Genomic DNA, 16,434 nt, shown 5'->3' on the forward strand with positions numbered 1-16,434 from the left:
GAACATAAATATGTTCCATGCCACACTAAACCGCAAACCTCAAACATCGCATTTCTTAGAGTGTGTCGCAAAAGTCATTGTGCAGGTGCCCTAAAGTGTCTCAATGAAAGTTGTCCCAAATTGGTTAGTTTTGGCCCAAATTGGTTAATTTTGGAAAGTAAAACACGACACATTTCAATGGTAGTATACTAAAATTACCTTGTATGGGCGAGTTTTGTGATAGACTTGGAGGCAAGCTTACTTTTCACTATTGTGGGCAGCCACCTATTTGTTTGCATACATGTGATTGGTTTGTATATTATGTCATGCCAAGGGATGAATTCCATGCAAGGAAGAAGCACATTGAGATGCACTACCACTGCATCAAAGAAACAGTCTTAGCTACCGACATTGACCTCAGGTACATGAGAAGTGATGAGGGGCAGCCTATAAACATCCTCACAAAGACCTAGGAGCTTAGAAGTTGAGGTGATTTCAAGATATGCTTGGAGTAAGAGAGATGCCAGTGAGCTTGAGGGTGAGTGTTGAGTATCAAACTCAACACATGGTATGCCTAGATGTTGTCATTGGCACAAGGTAGCGGACACAAGGATCATTAGTAGTTCACCAACATGGGCTACCTATTGAGAGTGATGGCCACATATCTTAGCAGCTAAGTCGTTAACGGTTTCACATTGGCCATTGTCCATAGTTATTATTAGGTTGTATTCCTCACTTATGTTTTGTAGAACTTATCATCAATTTGTGTAGTGAAGAAGAAGAATCAACTTTGTGGCTCCATCTCCATTGCATGCTCTCTTGGTTGTGTGCATGTATCCTTACTAGAACTCAAGATCTCTCCTTCTCTATCTCTTTGCATCGGCATTTACTCTCCGGTGGGCTTCTCTTGGTGCTTGATTCACATCTACCACCATTGTGGTTGGTCCATGAGGGCTTTTACATGCTCCATGACAATTGCAATGCACATTTTCTAAGCCCTTAACTAGCAATATCATCATGAATTTGTTTGCCAATGTCTTGTGTAATGCCACACACCTTTGAGATGCAAGAATTATTGATAGCATTTGGAGAGATTTCCTCTCTTTTCATTCGATGCAAACAACCTAGAGCCGCTTTACCATGCCCATGGTCAATTACTATGCACTAGACTAGGCACGTATACATACTAGCATGTTTCCAGGGTATGCATCTCTCTCAAGCAACCCACTATACATATGTTAGCATGTATCCTACAACCTCGATAGGAGCCCTTTTTCGTGTAATAGGCTTTTAGCAAGGTTATAAAAGAAACCTTCATTCTCTTTCTCTGCATGTTTGACATGTCCAAACGAACAGTGATTCTTTGTAATTTTGCCAGGGGATTTAGAGATGTGACCGCGCATGAAGAGAGGAAGGAGCATGGAGAGTAAGGAAGAGCAGGTGGGAAGGAGCTATCTATCTTATGAGCGCCAAAACAATGAAGAAAATTTGGAGGGGCATCGAATTTTGAGCTTTAGTACCATGCACAACAAATTTTGAATACATGTCAGTCTCAAGCGGGCATGAAACTGGGCTGATGTTTTGAAGGTGGCAAAGGGGAGCTCTTGCAATTTATCCTAATCCATCAAAGGGACTAAGCTATAATTCACACATTGAAGAGTAGATGGGATCAAGGGCTCATATCAACCTAGGGGCCCGACATCATTAATTGGGTGTCGTAGATCTTGGCATGAAAGTAATCTTGGGTACTAGAGATTAATTTTTAGCAAAATTAGTCTCAAGTACCCAAGAGTAGTTTCACTTGATGGCAATTCACATGTCAAAACTCATTGTGTATGCCTATACTCCATGTAAGCGTGCATGGGTAACATGGCTAGGATATTTTCCTCGCCTAGGTTGTAGGTTCAATCCTTGGAGGTGCAAAAGGGAGAGGGGGGTGATGATCATAAATCCCATTCGGCCATGTTCATGGAAGCTATAGGTGATGAGTGCATGATAGAGTTAGGAGAAACAATTAAGTAGAGCAGTCATTACTAGCAGCTTCTCTTTGATGGGTGCAAGGAGAGAGAGAGAGAGAGAGAGAGAGAGAGAGAGAGAGAGAGAGATGAACTTTGAGAGTAGTAGAATTAGGAAATTAGATAAAGCACTTTTGTGAGGTTACTTTGTGAGCATAGAGGGTGAACTTAATTGATGGTATCAACATAAACATAGTACTTAGTTATCTTGGCATGAATAATACTTTTGCAAGAGAGAGATTTTAGAGAACATGACAACATTTGAGGGCTAGATATATGTGGAGCTGGTCCCCCCTCCAATAGGCATTTGTACTATAGATTCTCCCATCAAGAAGACTTAGTACAATACAACCTTTGTGTTCCTTGTGACCTACGTGATGCAATGAAGATGGAAAGCTTTATGCATGATGAGCATAACATAAACTTTGCAAAAAGCATTAAGTATCCCGAGGCCTCAAACACCTTCAAACGTGGAGAGAGCCACCTTCAAAGTGTCCTATTTTCTTTCTTTGTACCAAGCTCGCATTGTGTGAGGGTGTGTGTGTTCTCTCTCATCCCCCTAGCTTTAGGGCTCACCCCCCCTCTTGTAGGGATGGGATTTGACTTTTTGAACACCTTACCCCTCAAGCACCTTAGTCAGCAAGCATGACAAAGCACCTCAAGCTTGGGTAGTGTTCCCAGAAGCACCTCAAGATCCCTAGTCGGCAAGCATGACAAGCACCTCAAGCATCTTAGTTAGCAAGCACGACAAGCACTTTAAGCACCTTAGTCATCAAGCACAACAAGCACCTCAAGCTTGGGCCACGTTCCCACCTCAAGCTCACCTAAGGTCAAAGGACTTTTTGACACTAACCTTTGGAGGTCTTCAATGAAGCTAACCCTGAGGTCTTCTAAGCTCCATTGGTTAGCCTTGCACTTTCAAACCATCTCTCATTTGAACCCCTTTACCATTGGCCCCGTGTTGAGATATATCTATAAGCACATGTCTATATTCTAACCCTTGTTCCTGTTTATTCTCCCACATTAAATGATCAGTTTAATATGAGAAAATCATTTGGATTGGTTAGATTTCAGATTTTATGACATAACCTCTCTCTCTTGAATCATAGTCGTCCTCGAATATAAGGTAGAAGAGATAAAGCCTTAGTCATTAGTCAATCTTACCCTACGACATCTTTCCAAGATGGAGGACTAATCCATTTGGTGCTTGGGAGACATAGCGGCCTGCAAGCATGTCTGCTTTTCATTCCATTTCATTCTTCCAATGTAGAGTGACAAATGCTACTTGGTGTTTGAGAGACGTTGTCATCACAAACATGATTCTAAGCAGGCATACTATTAAAATTTGTGCACAATAAAAAGACAACTAGCCTTATAAGACAAAAACACTGGTCATTCAAAAGAAATTTGTACATTTGCTTACTCTAATGTAGCATTGTAAGCATTAACATGCTTCATATTATCCTTAAGATGTATTCCTTGCATCCATCTAATATCTTCAAAAGGATAATTTTTGAACTTAATAAGATACCGTCGGATAATCTTACCATGTCGTAGGACCTTGTCTTCATGCCGAAGGATAGCTTCGAGTTGTAGCACCTCTTCTTGGTCTCAATTTTGAGAGGGTCTTAAATAATTGGTTCACTTGGTGGCTCTCCTTTGTAGGGCTTAAGTAGGCTCACATGAAAAGCATTCTGTATGAGCCAATGGTTGGGGAACTTGAGTTGATAAGCCATTTCATTGATTGGCTTTAAGATTTGAAAAGGACCATAGTATCTTTTTGCTAGTTTAGCATAATACTTTTGATGGCCCGTAGGATTTTTGCCCATCATTTGCCTCAATCTCTTGTATGTCCACTTTCATGGTAGGCCAATAGAAGTACGTTTCTACTCCTTGGAGAGTAGGTTGAATGCCTCTATGCCCCGCATAGGGAGGAGCATGGGATTCATACATGACTTTCTCACGAAGGGAGTGGGTAACACATAGCCTATTTCCGTGGAGAAGATAACCATACTGCATGTAATGGAATTTTCCTATTCAATTTGAGAGTAGCGGAGTTTAATGAGAGTACTTTCAAGAAATGATTTTGTGAGCATAGCGGGTAGACATAATTGAAGATAGCAACATAATTATAGCAATTAGTTAACTTGGCATAGACAATACTTTTGCAAGAGAGAGAATTTAGAGAACATGACAACAGTTGAGGACCGGATTTATGGGGAGCCGGTCCCCCCTCCAATAGGCATTTGTATTATGATTTCTCCCATAAAGAGAGACTTGTTACAATACATTCTTTGTGTTCCTTGTGACCTAGGTGAAGCAATGAAGATGGAAAGCTTCATGCATCACCATCATAGCATAACCTAAACTTGAAGAAAGCTTTAACTATACCAAGCCTCAGTCCCAAGACCTCAAACACCTTCGAAGGTGGAGAGAGCTAGCAGGGAATGAGGATAGGGAAGAGGAAGAAGAAACATTTCATACGAGAAAGAGCTAGTTCCTCACTTATCATAACTCTTGTGCTAGCATACATAATAGCATAGTAATGAAGAAGAAATAGATGGCAAGCTCAAGCATTGAAGCATGGCTCTTGGATGGATTTGCACTCCATAGCCAAGAGTGTTGGTGTAGGCTCTCAACCTCTACTTGCTTGGGGAAGGAGAGGGAGCTCTTGCACTTTGCATAGTACACAATGAGAGTGTTTGTGAGTGTGTGTGGGTGAGTATACCCCCTAAGCACCCCCCTAGCTTTCTTGGGTCGACCCCCCCTTGTAGCTCATGCTTGAAGCTCATTGGACCCCTCCAGGGCTAGCCAATCACAAGCAGGAGCCATTACAAGCAACAGGGGTAGCCTTGGGACAAGTGTCCCCCTTTCCCCTTTGAGAGAGAGGACTTGATAAATGCAAAAACAATTAGATAATTCAAGTAATTTATCATTGGACCCCTTTGAAGCCTAGCCAATAGGCTTCAAGCAACACATGAAGGTAACATGGGTAGGGACCTGACATGTGTCCTTGCTGCCTCTTCAAGCTGGGGCTTCCCTTGTGAGTGTGAGTGTGTGTTCTCTCTCTAATCCCTAGGAAAAGGGCTCGCCCCCCCTCTTGTAGGGATGCTTTTGACTTTAGGAGCTCAAGCACCTTAGTCATCAAGCATGACAAAGCACTTGGACTAGGGGGTATTCCCACAAGCATCTCAGGCAAGCATGTCAAGGCACCTCAAGCACCTTAATCAAGCGGCAAGTCAAGCACCTCAAGCATGGAGTAAGTCAAGCACCTCAAGCACCTTAATCAAGCACCTCAAGCAGGACAAACACCTCAAGCACGACAAGCACCTCAAGCAGGTCAAGCACCTCGAGCTTGGGCCGGGTTCCCACCTCAAGCTCAGTCCTAGCTTACCTAAGGCAAAGTACTTTTACACACATTATTGGAGGTCTTCAATGAAGCTAACCCTAAGGTCTTATGCTCCATTGGTTAGCCTTGCTCTTGATAGACCACCTCCCATTTGGGCCCCTTTACTATTGGCCCCGTGTTGAGATAGATCTATAAGCACATATCTATATCTTAACACTTGTTCCCGTTTATTCTCCCACATTAAGTGTTCAATTTAATATGAGAAAATCATTTGGGTTGGTTAGATATTAGATTTTATGACATTACCTCTCTCTTGAAATCATAGTCGTCCTCGACTATGAGGTAGAAGAGATAAAGGTTTAGTCATTAGTCAATCGTACTTAGCGGGTAGAGGATCTCTTTTTTACCCTACGACATCTTTCCAAGATGGATGACTAATCCATTTGGTGCTTGGGAGACATAGCTGCCGCAAGCATGTCTGCTCTTTAGTCCATTTCATTCTCCCAAAGTAGAGTGACAAATTCTACGTGGTGTTTGAGAGACGTCGTCATCACAAACATGATTCTAAGCATGCATACTAGGTAAATTTGTGCACAATTAAAAAGAGGATTAGTCTGATAAGACAAAAACATGAGTCATTTAAAAGAGAGTTGTACATTTGCTTACTCTAATGTAGCATTGTAAGCATTGACAAGGTTCATACTATCCTTAAGTTGTACTCCTTGTATCCATTTAGCATCTTCAAAAGGATAATTTTTGAACTTAATAAGATACCGTCGGATTATCTTACCATGTCGTAGTACCTTGTCTTCATGCCGATGGACAGCTTCGGGTTGTAGCACCTCTTCTTGGTCTTCAACTTCGGGAGGGTCTTCAATAATTGGTTCAATTGGTGGCTCTCCTTTGTAGGGCTTAAGTAGGCTTACATGAAAGGCATTGTGTATAAGCCAATGGTTGGGCAACTTGAGTTGATAAGCCGTCTCATTGATAGGCTTCAAGATTTGGAAAGGACCATAGTATCTTTTTGCTAGTTTAGCATAATACTTTTGATGGCCCGTAGGATTTTTGCCCGTCGTTTGCCTTAATCGAGCCTTAGGAAACTTGAGTAAGACCCAATCATTTTCTTTGAACATTAAGGCTCTTCTGTGCTTATCAGCAGCACCTTTTTGCCTTTGTTGAGAGATGGCTATAGCCTCCCTAATCTTTTGAAAAGATTCTTGTAGGTCACGGGTATAGTCATCGGCGGCGAAGATCTTCCCATGTACTTTGAGTAGCAAGGGACTTTTAGGTCTTCCCTCTATGATCTCGAAAGGTGCTTTCCCCGTAGAAGTATGTTCAGTATTATTGTAGGCATACTCTACTAGAGGTAAATACTTTTCCCATTGTGAGCGTTGATCTACTTCGGTAACATAAGTCTTGAGTAGATCGAGTATCGTAAGATTGGCTATCTCACTTTTGCCATCCGTTTGTGGGTGATAGGCCGAAGAGAAATTCAATCTTGTTCCTAGATTTTCAAAGAGACCTTTCCAGAAATTACTGGTCATTCTCGGATCTCTATCTGACACGATGGATGTGGGTAATCCATGGTGCTTGAAAATCTGAGATATGAAGAGAGTTGCCATTTGATGTGCCTTAATAGTCTTTTTGACAGGAATAAAATGTGCTTGCTTGCTAAACCTGTCGACTATTGTCCATATTAGAAGATAACCATCCTGCAAGGTGAATGGTTCCTCTTTCTTCCCCAAAGCAAGGGCTGACCTTATGTCTCTAAAGTCAGCGTCAGTAGCATACTCATCTATCATAGAGGATAGATCATTGTGAGTAGCTATAGACACCGCATTAACTTTTGGTCGTCGTGAAAGTGCATCGGCAACTTGATTGTGCTTACCAGCTATGTGAGCAATATGGAAATTAAATTGCGAAAGAAAATTTGCCCACCTCATTTGTTTGTCGGAAAGCTTAGTTTGCGTCATGAAATACTTGAGACTTTGGTGGTCGGTTCGTAGGATAAATGGAGTCCCCAACAGATAGTGCTTCCATGTGTCTAGGGCATGTAGAACAGCTAAAAGCTCTTTCTCATAAATGCCCAAGACTCGTTCATCACTATTGAGCCTTCGGCTCTCATATGCTATGGCTTGCCCTTCTTGAAGCAAAACCGCTCCAAGGCAATCACCACACGCATCACATTGGACCTCAAATGTCTTTGAGAGATCCGGAAGCACGAGGACTGGTTGGGAAGTAAGCTTCTCTTTGAGTTTTTCAAAAGCATTTTTCTCCTTAGCAGTCCATACAAACTTAACGTTCTTCTTTGTTAAGTCATGTAGTGGTCCTACTACTTGAGAGAATCTTGCTATGAAGCGTCTATAGTATGCACACATACCAATAAAGCTTCTTAGCTCATGTAGATTCCTTGGGTTAGGCCATGATTTTATTACCTCTAACTTTGATGGATCCATACGAATACCATCGTGAGAGATAATATGACCTAGATATTGAATCTATTGAAGGAAGAATTCACTTTTCTTTTGGTTGAGAAAAAGTTTGTTTTCCCTCAAGGCTTGAAAAATCACTTGGAGATGTTTCTTATGTTCCTCCAAAGATTTGGAGTAGATGATGATATCATCAAAGAACACTCCAGTGAATTTACGATATGGTCTAAAAATTTTCTCCATGAGACGATTGAAAGTAGCTGGTGCATTAGTCAAGCCAAAAGGCATGACTAGATATTCATAAAGACCAAATGTTGTGCGAAACGCGGTCTTTAGGATATCTTCTTTCACTATCCTTATTTGATGATAGCCACTCTTAAGGTCAATCCTACTGAAGTAGGTAGAGCCTTGTAGCTTATCAAACAGATCTTCTACCCGAGGCACGGGAAATCTATTTTTGATAGTGATATGGTTTAGTGCTCGATAGTCCACACACATACGGTATGTACCATCCTTCTTTTGCACTAAAAGGACTGGAGAACAAAAGGGAGAGGAACTAGGCCTCACCATCCCTTTGTCTACCAATTCCTATACTTGCCTCATAATCTCCTCTTGTTGAGCTTGTGAGACTCGATAAGGAGGTTTGTTAGGCGGTGAGCTTCCTGGAAGGAGCTCAATACGATGGTCATCATCCCCTCGTTTTGGAGGTAGGTCCATAGGGATATCATCGATGAACACATCTTGGAATCCTTTTAGAAAAGTAGACAAGTCTAACTCTTCTTGATTCCTATCATTTACATTTGATGAAACATTATTAGCTTTTAGAGACTCTTTGACATAAATCATGTACGCAAAAATTGAGCTCTTCATTGATTTATCAAAAGAAAGAGGATTTACAAGTGGAATAGTGCGACCACGCTCACTAGCATCTATATACATGTTCTTTCCCCTGTAGGTGAAGTAAATTCTCCTTTCAGGGAACTTCATGTTGGCAGCCATGCGATCAAACCATGGTGCCCCTAGGATAACATCCTGATGTTGGAGAGGAGAGATGAAGAAGTCTTCTTTGTCGACATAGCTTTGGACATGAAGCCTCAACTTCCCAATCAAGGGAGTAACAGAGGCTTGTTGTCCCTTGAAAGCTGCATCGGCTGTTACTATATCTCCCATCTCAAAAGCTTGAATGCCCAACTTGGTGGCCAACTCTATTGATATGAAGTTGAGAGTAGAGCCTGGGTCAAACAAGATGAAGGCATCATGCTCTCTTACCTTTCCCCACGCATAGGAAAGTGATGATCCTTTGCAATGACCATCCTCTTTTGGAGCTTCGATGGTGGAAGCCCTAGGAGTCTCATTGCGAGTATTCTTCTTGGGGCAAGAACGATAGCCATGTCCTTGCTCTCCACACTTGAAACACTTATGGTCCTTGCGAAAAGCTTCAAGCTTTTCAGGAGAGAGTTTGTTTTTACCTTTGTAAACTCCCTTCTCCTTGGACCGATTCTTGTTGTTGTTGTTGTTGTTGTGGGAAGTGCCTTGGGAATTATTTTGAGCATTGGATTTCCCCCTTGCATCATTTTTATCTTTGTTTTCCATGGGCTTGACATTACGTCTAGCCCCTTGATGGAAATTGATGCGTGAAGCAACCATGGTGTGGTGGATTACTTCGGTAATAGTACCGGGCCATTGAGAGTTGATGTATTCGGCCATCTCTTCAGGTAATCCCGCACAGAATTGTTGTCTTTGTTCGGCAAAGTCTATCTTTTGAAAGACAGTAGCTTTGAGATGTAAATCCCAAAACTTGTCTACATACTTGTTGATAGACTCATGAGAGAGAAGCTTCAAGCCGCGCCATTCGGTAAGAACTTTATCTTTAGTATCACTTGGAAGAAATTGCTTCATGATGGAAACTCGTAAAGTTTTCCATGTCTTTGGGGCTTCTCCATTGCCACGAAGGCTAGCCCACCATTGACGAGCTGATTTTTGGAAGTGCGTAGCTACATGGCGTAGCTTGGAGGACTCTGTGAAGCCCTCGTCCCCAAAGGCCGCATCAAATTGCTGGATGAAGGCCAACACTTTGTCGGTAGCACCAAAGGTGCCATCGTAGGTGAGAAAAGAGATACTCTTTCCTCCCTCCTTGAACTTCTTTAGCTTTTGTGACCTTCGCCATGCAGGAAATGATTTGCGATGTCCTCCCCTCTTGTATTCTCTAGGAGAATAGCCATATCTTTCATCGGAAGAGGAGGAAGGTGAAGAAGAAGGAGAAGAGGGTGACCTCTTCCTAGCCCTTTTCTTCCTTTGTTTCCTCTCTTGCCTTTCAGAGTGATGAGGAGAAGAACTATAGGTTGCTCTTTTCCTCTTAGGAGGAGTAGGCGATCGTCTAGACCGCCATCTTCGTGGAGCCACATCTTCAGAAGAACTTAGACTTTCATTGCTTTCTTTCTCTTTGGATTCCTCCTCTCGAATTGGAGAGAGTCTTCTTTTGGGGGTCTCTTCAAGAGACCTCCTAAGCTCTCTCTCCTCTGGGAGAGGAAGGGAAATTCCATAAGCACGAAGTTGTTGAGTAACTTCGGCTTGCAAAACAGGGTTGCCCATAGCTTGTTGCAACCTAGTGACGAGATAATTCACAAACATGGGAGCATCATCATTAGCACCTTCATGTGCAAAATCAAAGCTATCAATGTTCATTCTACTCTCTTGATTATTGTCATCCATGTTAACAAAATTTATGTTTATACTTAGTGTATGCTTTGGCAATACAAAACCTTAGTTACCACTCCTCTTAGCCTTTGAAAATCGGCTCTTAAGTATCTACACCCACGGCTCAAAGTGGTTAATTATAGAGAGTAGAGGAGTAGGTCTAACATAGCACAGTTGCCAAGGGTTAGCTCCTTTCGGACTTCTTATGGCTCAATAATGGTAAAGCCGTATGCAAGTCTAAAAAGACTCCATTATTAAGTCCAAAGCTCCCGAGGTCTGCACCATCCCCCACATAGTGGGATTAACAAAACCGATATTAGATCCCAGTTCCACTTACTCTATTATAATTAACAACATCAACAATTTATAGGCTACTTAAGGACCTCTCTTCTTAAGCAAGAAAAGAGAAACCAAATGCTCTGATACCAATGTAATGGAATTTGCCTATTCAATTTGAGAGTAGCGGAGTTTAATGAGAGTACTTTCAAGAAATGATTTTGTGAGCATAGCGGGTAGACATAATTGAAGATAGCAACATAATTATAGCAATTAGTTAACTTGGCATAGACAATACTTTTGCAAGAGAGATAATTTAGAGAACATGACAACAGTTGAGGACCGGATTTATGTGGAGCCGGTCCCCCCTCCAATAGGCATTTGTATTATGATTTCTCCCATAAAGAGAGACTTGTTACAATACATTCTTTGTGTTCCTTGTGACCTAGGTGAAGCAATGAAGATGGAAAGCTTCATGCATCACCATCATAGCATAACTTAAACTTGAAGAAAACTTTAACTATACCAAGCCTCAGTCCCAAGACCTCAAACACCTTCGAAGGTGGAGAGAGCTAGCAGGGAATGAGGATAGGGAAGAGGAAGAAGAAACATTTCATACGAGAAAGAGCTAGTTCCTCACTTATCATAACTCTTGTGCTAGCATACATAATAGCATAGATGAAGAAGAAATAGATGGCAAGCTCAAGCATTGAAGCATGGCTCTTGGATGGATTTGCACTCCATAGCCAAGAGTGTTGGTGTAGGCTCTCAACCTCTACTTGCTTGGGGAAGGAGAGGGAGCTCTTGCACTTTGCATAGTACACAATGAGAGTGTTTGTGAGTGTGTGTGGGTGAGTATACCCCCTAAGCACCCCCCTAGCTTGCTTGGGTCGACCCCCCCTTGTAGCTCATGCTTGAAGCTCATTGGACCCCTCCAGGGCTAGCCAATCACAAGCAGGAGCCATTACAAGCAACAGGGGTAGCCTTGGGACAAGTGTCCCCCTTTCCCCTTTGAGAGAGAGGACTTGATAAATGCAAAAACAATTAGATAATTCAAGTAATTTATCATTGGACCCCTTTGAAGCCTAGCCAATAGGCTTCAAGCAACACATGAAGGTAACATGGGTAGGGACCTGACATGTGTCCTTGCTGCCTCTTCAAGCTGGGGCTTCCCTTGTGAGTGTGAGTGTGTGTTCTCTCTCTAATCCCTAGGAAAAGGGCTCGCCCCCCCTCTTGTAGGGATGCTTTTGACTTTAGGAGCTCAAGCACCTTAGTCATCAAGCATGACAAAGCACTTGGACTAGGGGGTATTCCCACAAGCATCTCAGGCAAGCATGTCAAGGCACCTCAAGCACCTTAATCAAGCGGCAAGTCAAGCACCTCAAGCATGGAGTAATTCAAGCACCTCAAGCACCTTAATCAAGAACCTCAAGCAGGACAAACACCTCAAGCACGACAAGCACCTCAAGCAGGTCAAGCACCTCAAGCTTGGGCCGGGTTCCCACCTCAAGCTCAGCCCTAGCTTACCTAAGGTCAAAGGACTTTTACACACATTATTGGAGGTCTTCAATGAAGCTAACCCTAAGGTCTTATGCTCCATTGGTTAGCCTTGCTCTTGATAGACCATCTCCCATTTGGGCCCCTTTACTATTGGCCCCGTGTTGAGATAGATCTATAAGCACATATCTATATCTTAACACTTGTTCCCGTTTATTCTCCCACATTAAGTGTTCAATTTAATATGAGAAAATCATTTGGGTTGGTTAGATATTAGATTTTATGACACTGCAAGGTGAATGGTTCCTCTTTCTTTCTCAAAGCAAGGGCTGACAGTATGTCTCTAAAGTCAAGGTCAGTAGCATACTCAGATAGAAACTCACAATGATCTATCATAGAAGATAGATCATTGTGAGTTTCTATAGACACCGCATTAACTTTTGGTCATCGTGAAAGTGCATCAACCACTTGATTGTGTTTACGAGCAATGTGAAATTAGATTGCGAAATAAAATTTTCTCACCTCATTTGTTTGTTGAAAAGCTTTGTTTGCGTCATGAAGTACTTGAGACTTTGATGGTCTATTCATATAATGAATGGAGTCCCCAATAAATAGTGCTTCCATGTGTCTAGGGCATGTAGAACTTCTAAAAGCTCTTTCTCATAAATGCCTAAGACCCGTTCATCCGTATTGAGCCTTCGGCTCTCATATGCTATTGCATGCCCTTCTTGAAGCAAAACTACTCCAAGGCAATGACCACAAGCATCACATTGGACCTCAAATGGCTTTGAAAGATCTGGAAGCATGAGAACTGGTTGGGAGGTAAGCTTCTCTTTGAGCTTTTCAAAAGCATTTTTCTCCTTAGCAGTCCATGAATACTTAACGTTCTTCTTTGTTAAGTCATGTAATGGTCCTACTATTTGAGGAAATTTTGCTATGAAGCGTCTATAGTTGGTATGCACACATACCAATAAAGCTTCTTAGCTCATGTAGATTCCTTGGATTAGGCCATGGTTTTATTACCTCTAACTTTGATGGGTCCATACAGATACCATCTTGAGAGATAATATAACCTAAGTATTGAATCTTTTGAAGGAAAAATTCACTTTTCTTTTGATTGAGAAAAAGCTTGTCTCCCTCAATGCTTGAAAAATCACTTGGAGATGTTTCTTGTGTTCCTCCAAGGATTTTGAGTAGATGATGATATCATCAAAGAACACTCCAGTGGATTTGCGGTAGGGTCTAAAGATTTTTCCATTAATCGATTGAACGTGCTTGGTGCATTAGTTAAGCCAAAAGGCATGACTAGATATTCATAAAGGCCAAACGTTGTACGAAACACGGTCTTTAGGATATTTTCATCCACTATCCTTATTTGATGATAGCCACTTTAAGGTCAATCCTACTGAAGTAGGTAGAGCCTTGTAGCTTATCAAATAAATCTTCTACCTGAGGCACGGGAAATCTGTTTTTGATAGTGATATAGTTTAGTGCTCGATAGTCCACACACATACGGGATGTACCATCTTTATTTTGCACTTAAAGGACTGGAGAACAAAAGGGAGAGTAGATAGGCCTCACCATCCCTTTGTCAACCAATTCTTGTACTTGCCTCATGATCTCCTCTTGTTGAGCTTGAGAAACTCAATAAGGAGGCTTGTTAGGTGGTGAGCTTCCTGGTAGGAGCTCAATTTGATGTTCATCATGCCCTCGTTTTGGAGGTAAATCCATAGGGATATCATCAATAAACACATCTTGGAATCCTTTTAGAAAATTAGACAAGTCTAACTCTTCTTGATTCCTACCATTTACATTTGATGAAACATTAGGATCTTTTAAGGACTCTTTGACAAAAATCATGTACGCAAAAACTAAGCTCTTCATTGATTTAGCAAAAGCAAGAGGATTTACAAGTGGTATAGTACTGCCAGACTCACTAGCATCTATATGCATGCTCTTTTCCCTGTAGGTGAAGTAGATTCTACTTTCAGGGAACTTCATGTTGGCAGCCATGCCGTTGAACCATGGTGCCCCTAGGATAGCATCCTCATGTTGGAGAGGAGAGATGAAAAAGTCTTCTTTGTCAACATAGCTTTGGACATGAAGCCTCAACTTCCCAATGAAGGGAGTAATGGAGGCTTTCTATCCCTTGAAAGCGGTGTCACCGTTACAGTATCTCCCATCTCGAAAGCTTGAATGCCCAACTTGGTGGCCAACTCCGTTGATATGAAATTGTGAGTAGAGCCAGGGTCAAACAAGATGAAGGCATCATTCTCCCTTACCTTTCCCCAAGCATAGGAGAGAGGTGATCCTTTGCAATGAGCATTTTGTTTTGGAGCTTCGATGGTGGAAGCTCTAGAAGTCTCATTGCGGGCATTTCTCTTGGGGCAAGAACAATAGCCATGTCCTTGCTCCCCACACTTAAAACATTTATGGTCCTTGCGAAAAGCTTCAAGCTCTTTAGGAGAGAGTTTGTTTTTACCTTTGTAAACTCCCTTCTCCTTGGACCGATTGTTGTTGTTGTTGTTGTTGAAATTACCTAAGGAAGAATTTTGGGCATTGGTTTTCTCCTTGTATCATTTTTGTCTTTGTTTTCCATGGGCTTGAAATTCCCTCTAGTCCCTTGTTGGAAATTGATGTGCGAAGCAACCATGGTGGGGTGGATTACTTCGGTGATAGAACCAGGCCATTGAGAGTTGACATACTTAGCCATCTCTTCAGGTAATCCCGCACAAATTTGTTGCTTTTTCTCGGTGAAGTCTATCTTTTGGAAGACAGTAGCCTTGAGATATAAATCCCAAAACTTGCCTACGTATTTGTGGATAGACTCATGAGAAAGAAGCTTCAAAATGCGCCATTCTATGAGCACTTTGTCCTTTGCATCGCTTGCAAGTAATTGCTTCATGATGGAAACTCGTAGAGTTTTCCATGTTTTTGGCGCTTTACCATTGCCACAAATGCTAGCCCACCATTGACGACCCGATTTCTGGAAGTTCAATAGCTACATGGTATAGCTTGGAGGACTCCGTGAAGCCCTCATCTCCAAAGGCCGCATCAAATTGCTGGATGAAGCTTTGTCGATGGCACCAAAGGTGCCATCATAGGTGAGAAAAGAGATACTCTTTCCTCCCTCTTTGAACTTCTTGAGCTTTTGTGACCTTTGCCATGCATGGTAAGATTTACGATGTCCTCCCCTCTTGTATTCTCTAGGAGAATAGCCATAGCTTTCGTCAGAAGAGGAGGAAGGTGAAGAAGAAGGAGAAGAGGATGACCTCTTTCTTGCCCTTTTCTTCCTTTGTTTCCTCTCTTCCCTTTTGGAGTGACGAGGAGAAGGACTGTGGGTTGACCATTTCCTCTTGGGAGGAGTTGGCGATTGTCTAGACCATCGTATTCGTGGAGCCATATCTTCAAAGGAACTTAGGGATTCATCACTTTCCGGTTCTTTGGATTCCTCCTCTCGTATGGGAGAGTCTTCTTTTGGGGGTCTCATCAAGAGGCCTCCTAAGCTCTCTCTCCTCTTGGAGAGGAAGGGAAATCCCATAAGCACGAAGTTTTTGAGTAACTTCGGCTTGCAAAGTAGGGTTGCCCATAGCTTGCTGCAACCTAGTAACAAGATAATTAACAAACATGGGGGCATCATCATTAGCACCTTCATGTGTAAAATCAAAGTTATCAATGTTCATTCTACCGTCTTGGTTATTGTCAGCCATGTTAACAAAATTTGTGTGCTTACTTAGTGTATTCTTTGGCAATTCAAAACCTTAGTTTGCTACTCCTCTTAGCCTTTGAAAATCAACTCTTAAGTATCTACACCAATGACTCAAATTGGTTAATTATAGAGAGTAGTGGAGTGGGATAATATTGCAGAGTTACGGAGGGATAACTCCTTTCGAACTTCTTATGGCTCAATAATGGTAAAGCCGTAAGCAAGTCTAAAAAAACCCCATTATTAAGTCCAAAGCTCTTGAGGTGTGCACCATATCCCACATAGTGAGCTCAACAAAACCGATAATAGATCCCAGTCCCACTTACCCTAATATAATTAGCAAAATCAACCGACCTCTCTTCTTAAGCAAGAAAAGAGAAACCAAATGCTTTGATATCAATGTAATGGAAAATTTTTATGAACTTTGAGAGTAGTGGAATTAGGAAATCAGATAAAGCACTTTGGTGAGATTACTTTGTGAGCATA

This window comes from Adiantum capillus-veneris, chromosome 29, assembly GCF_014529385.1.
Source record: "Adiantum capillus-veneris isolate H3 chromosome 29, ASM1452938v2, whole genome shotgun sequence".
Lineage (NCBI taxonomy): Eukaryota > Viridiplantae > Streptophyta > Polypodiopsida > Polypodiales > Pteridaceae > Adiantum > Adiantum capillus-veneris.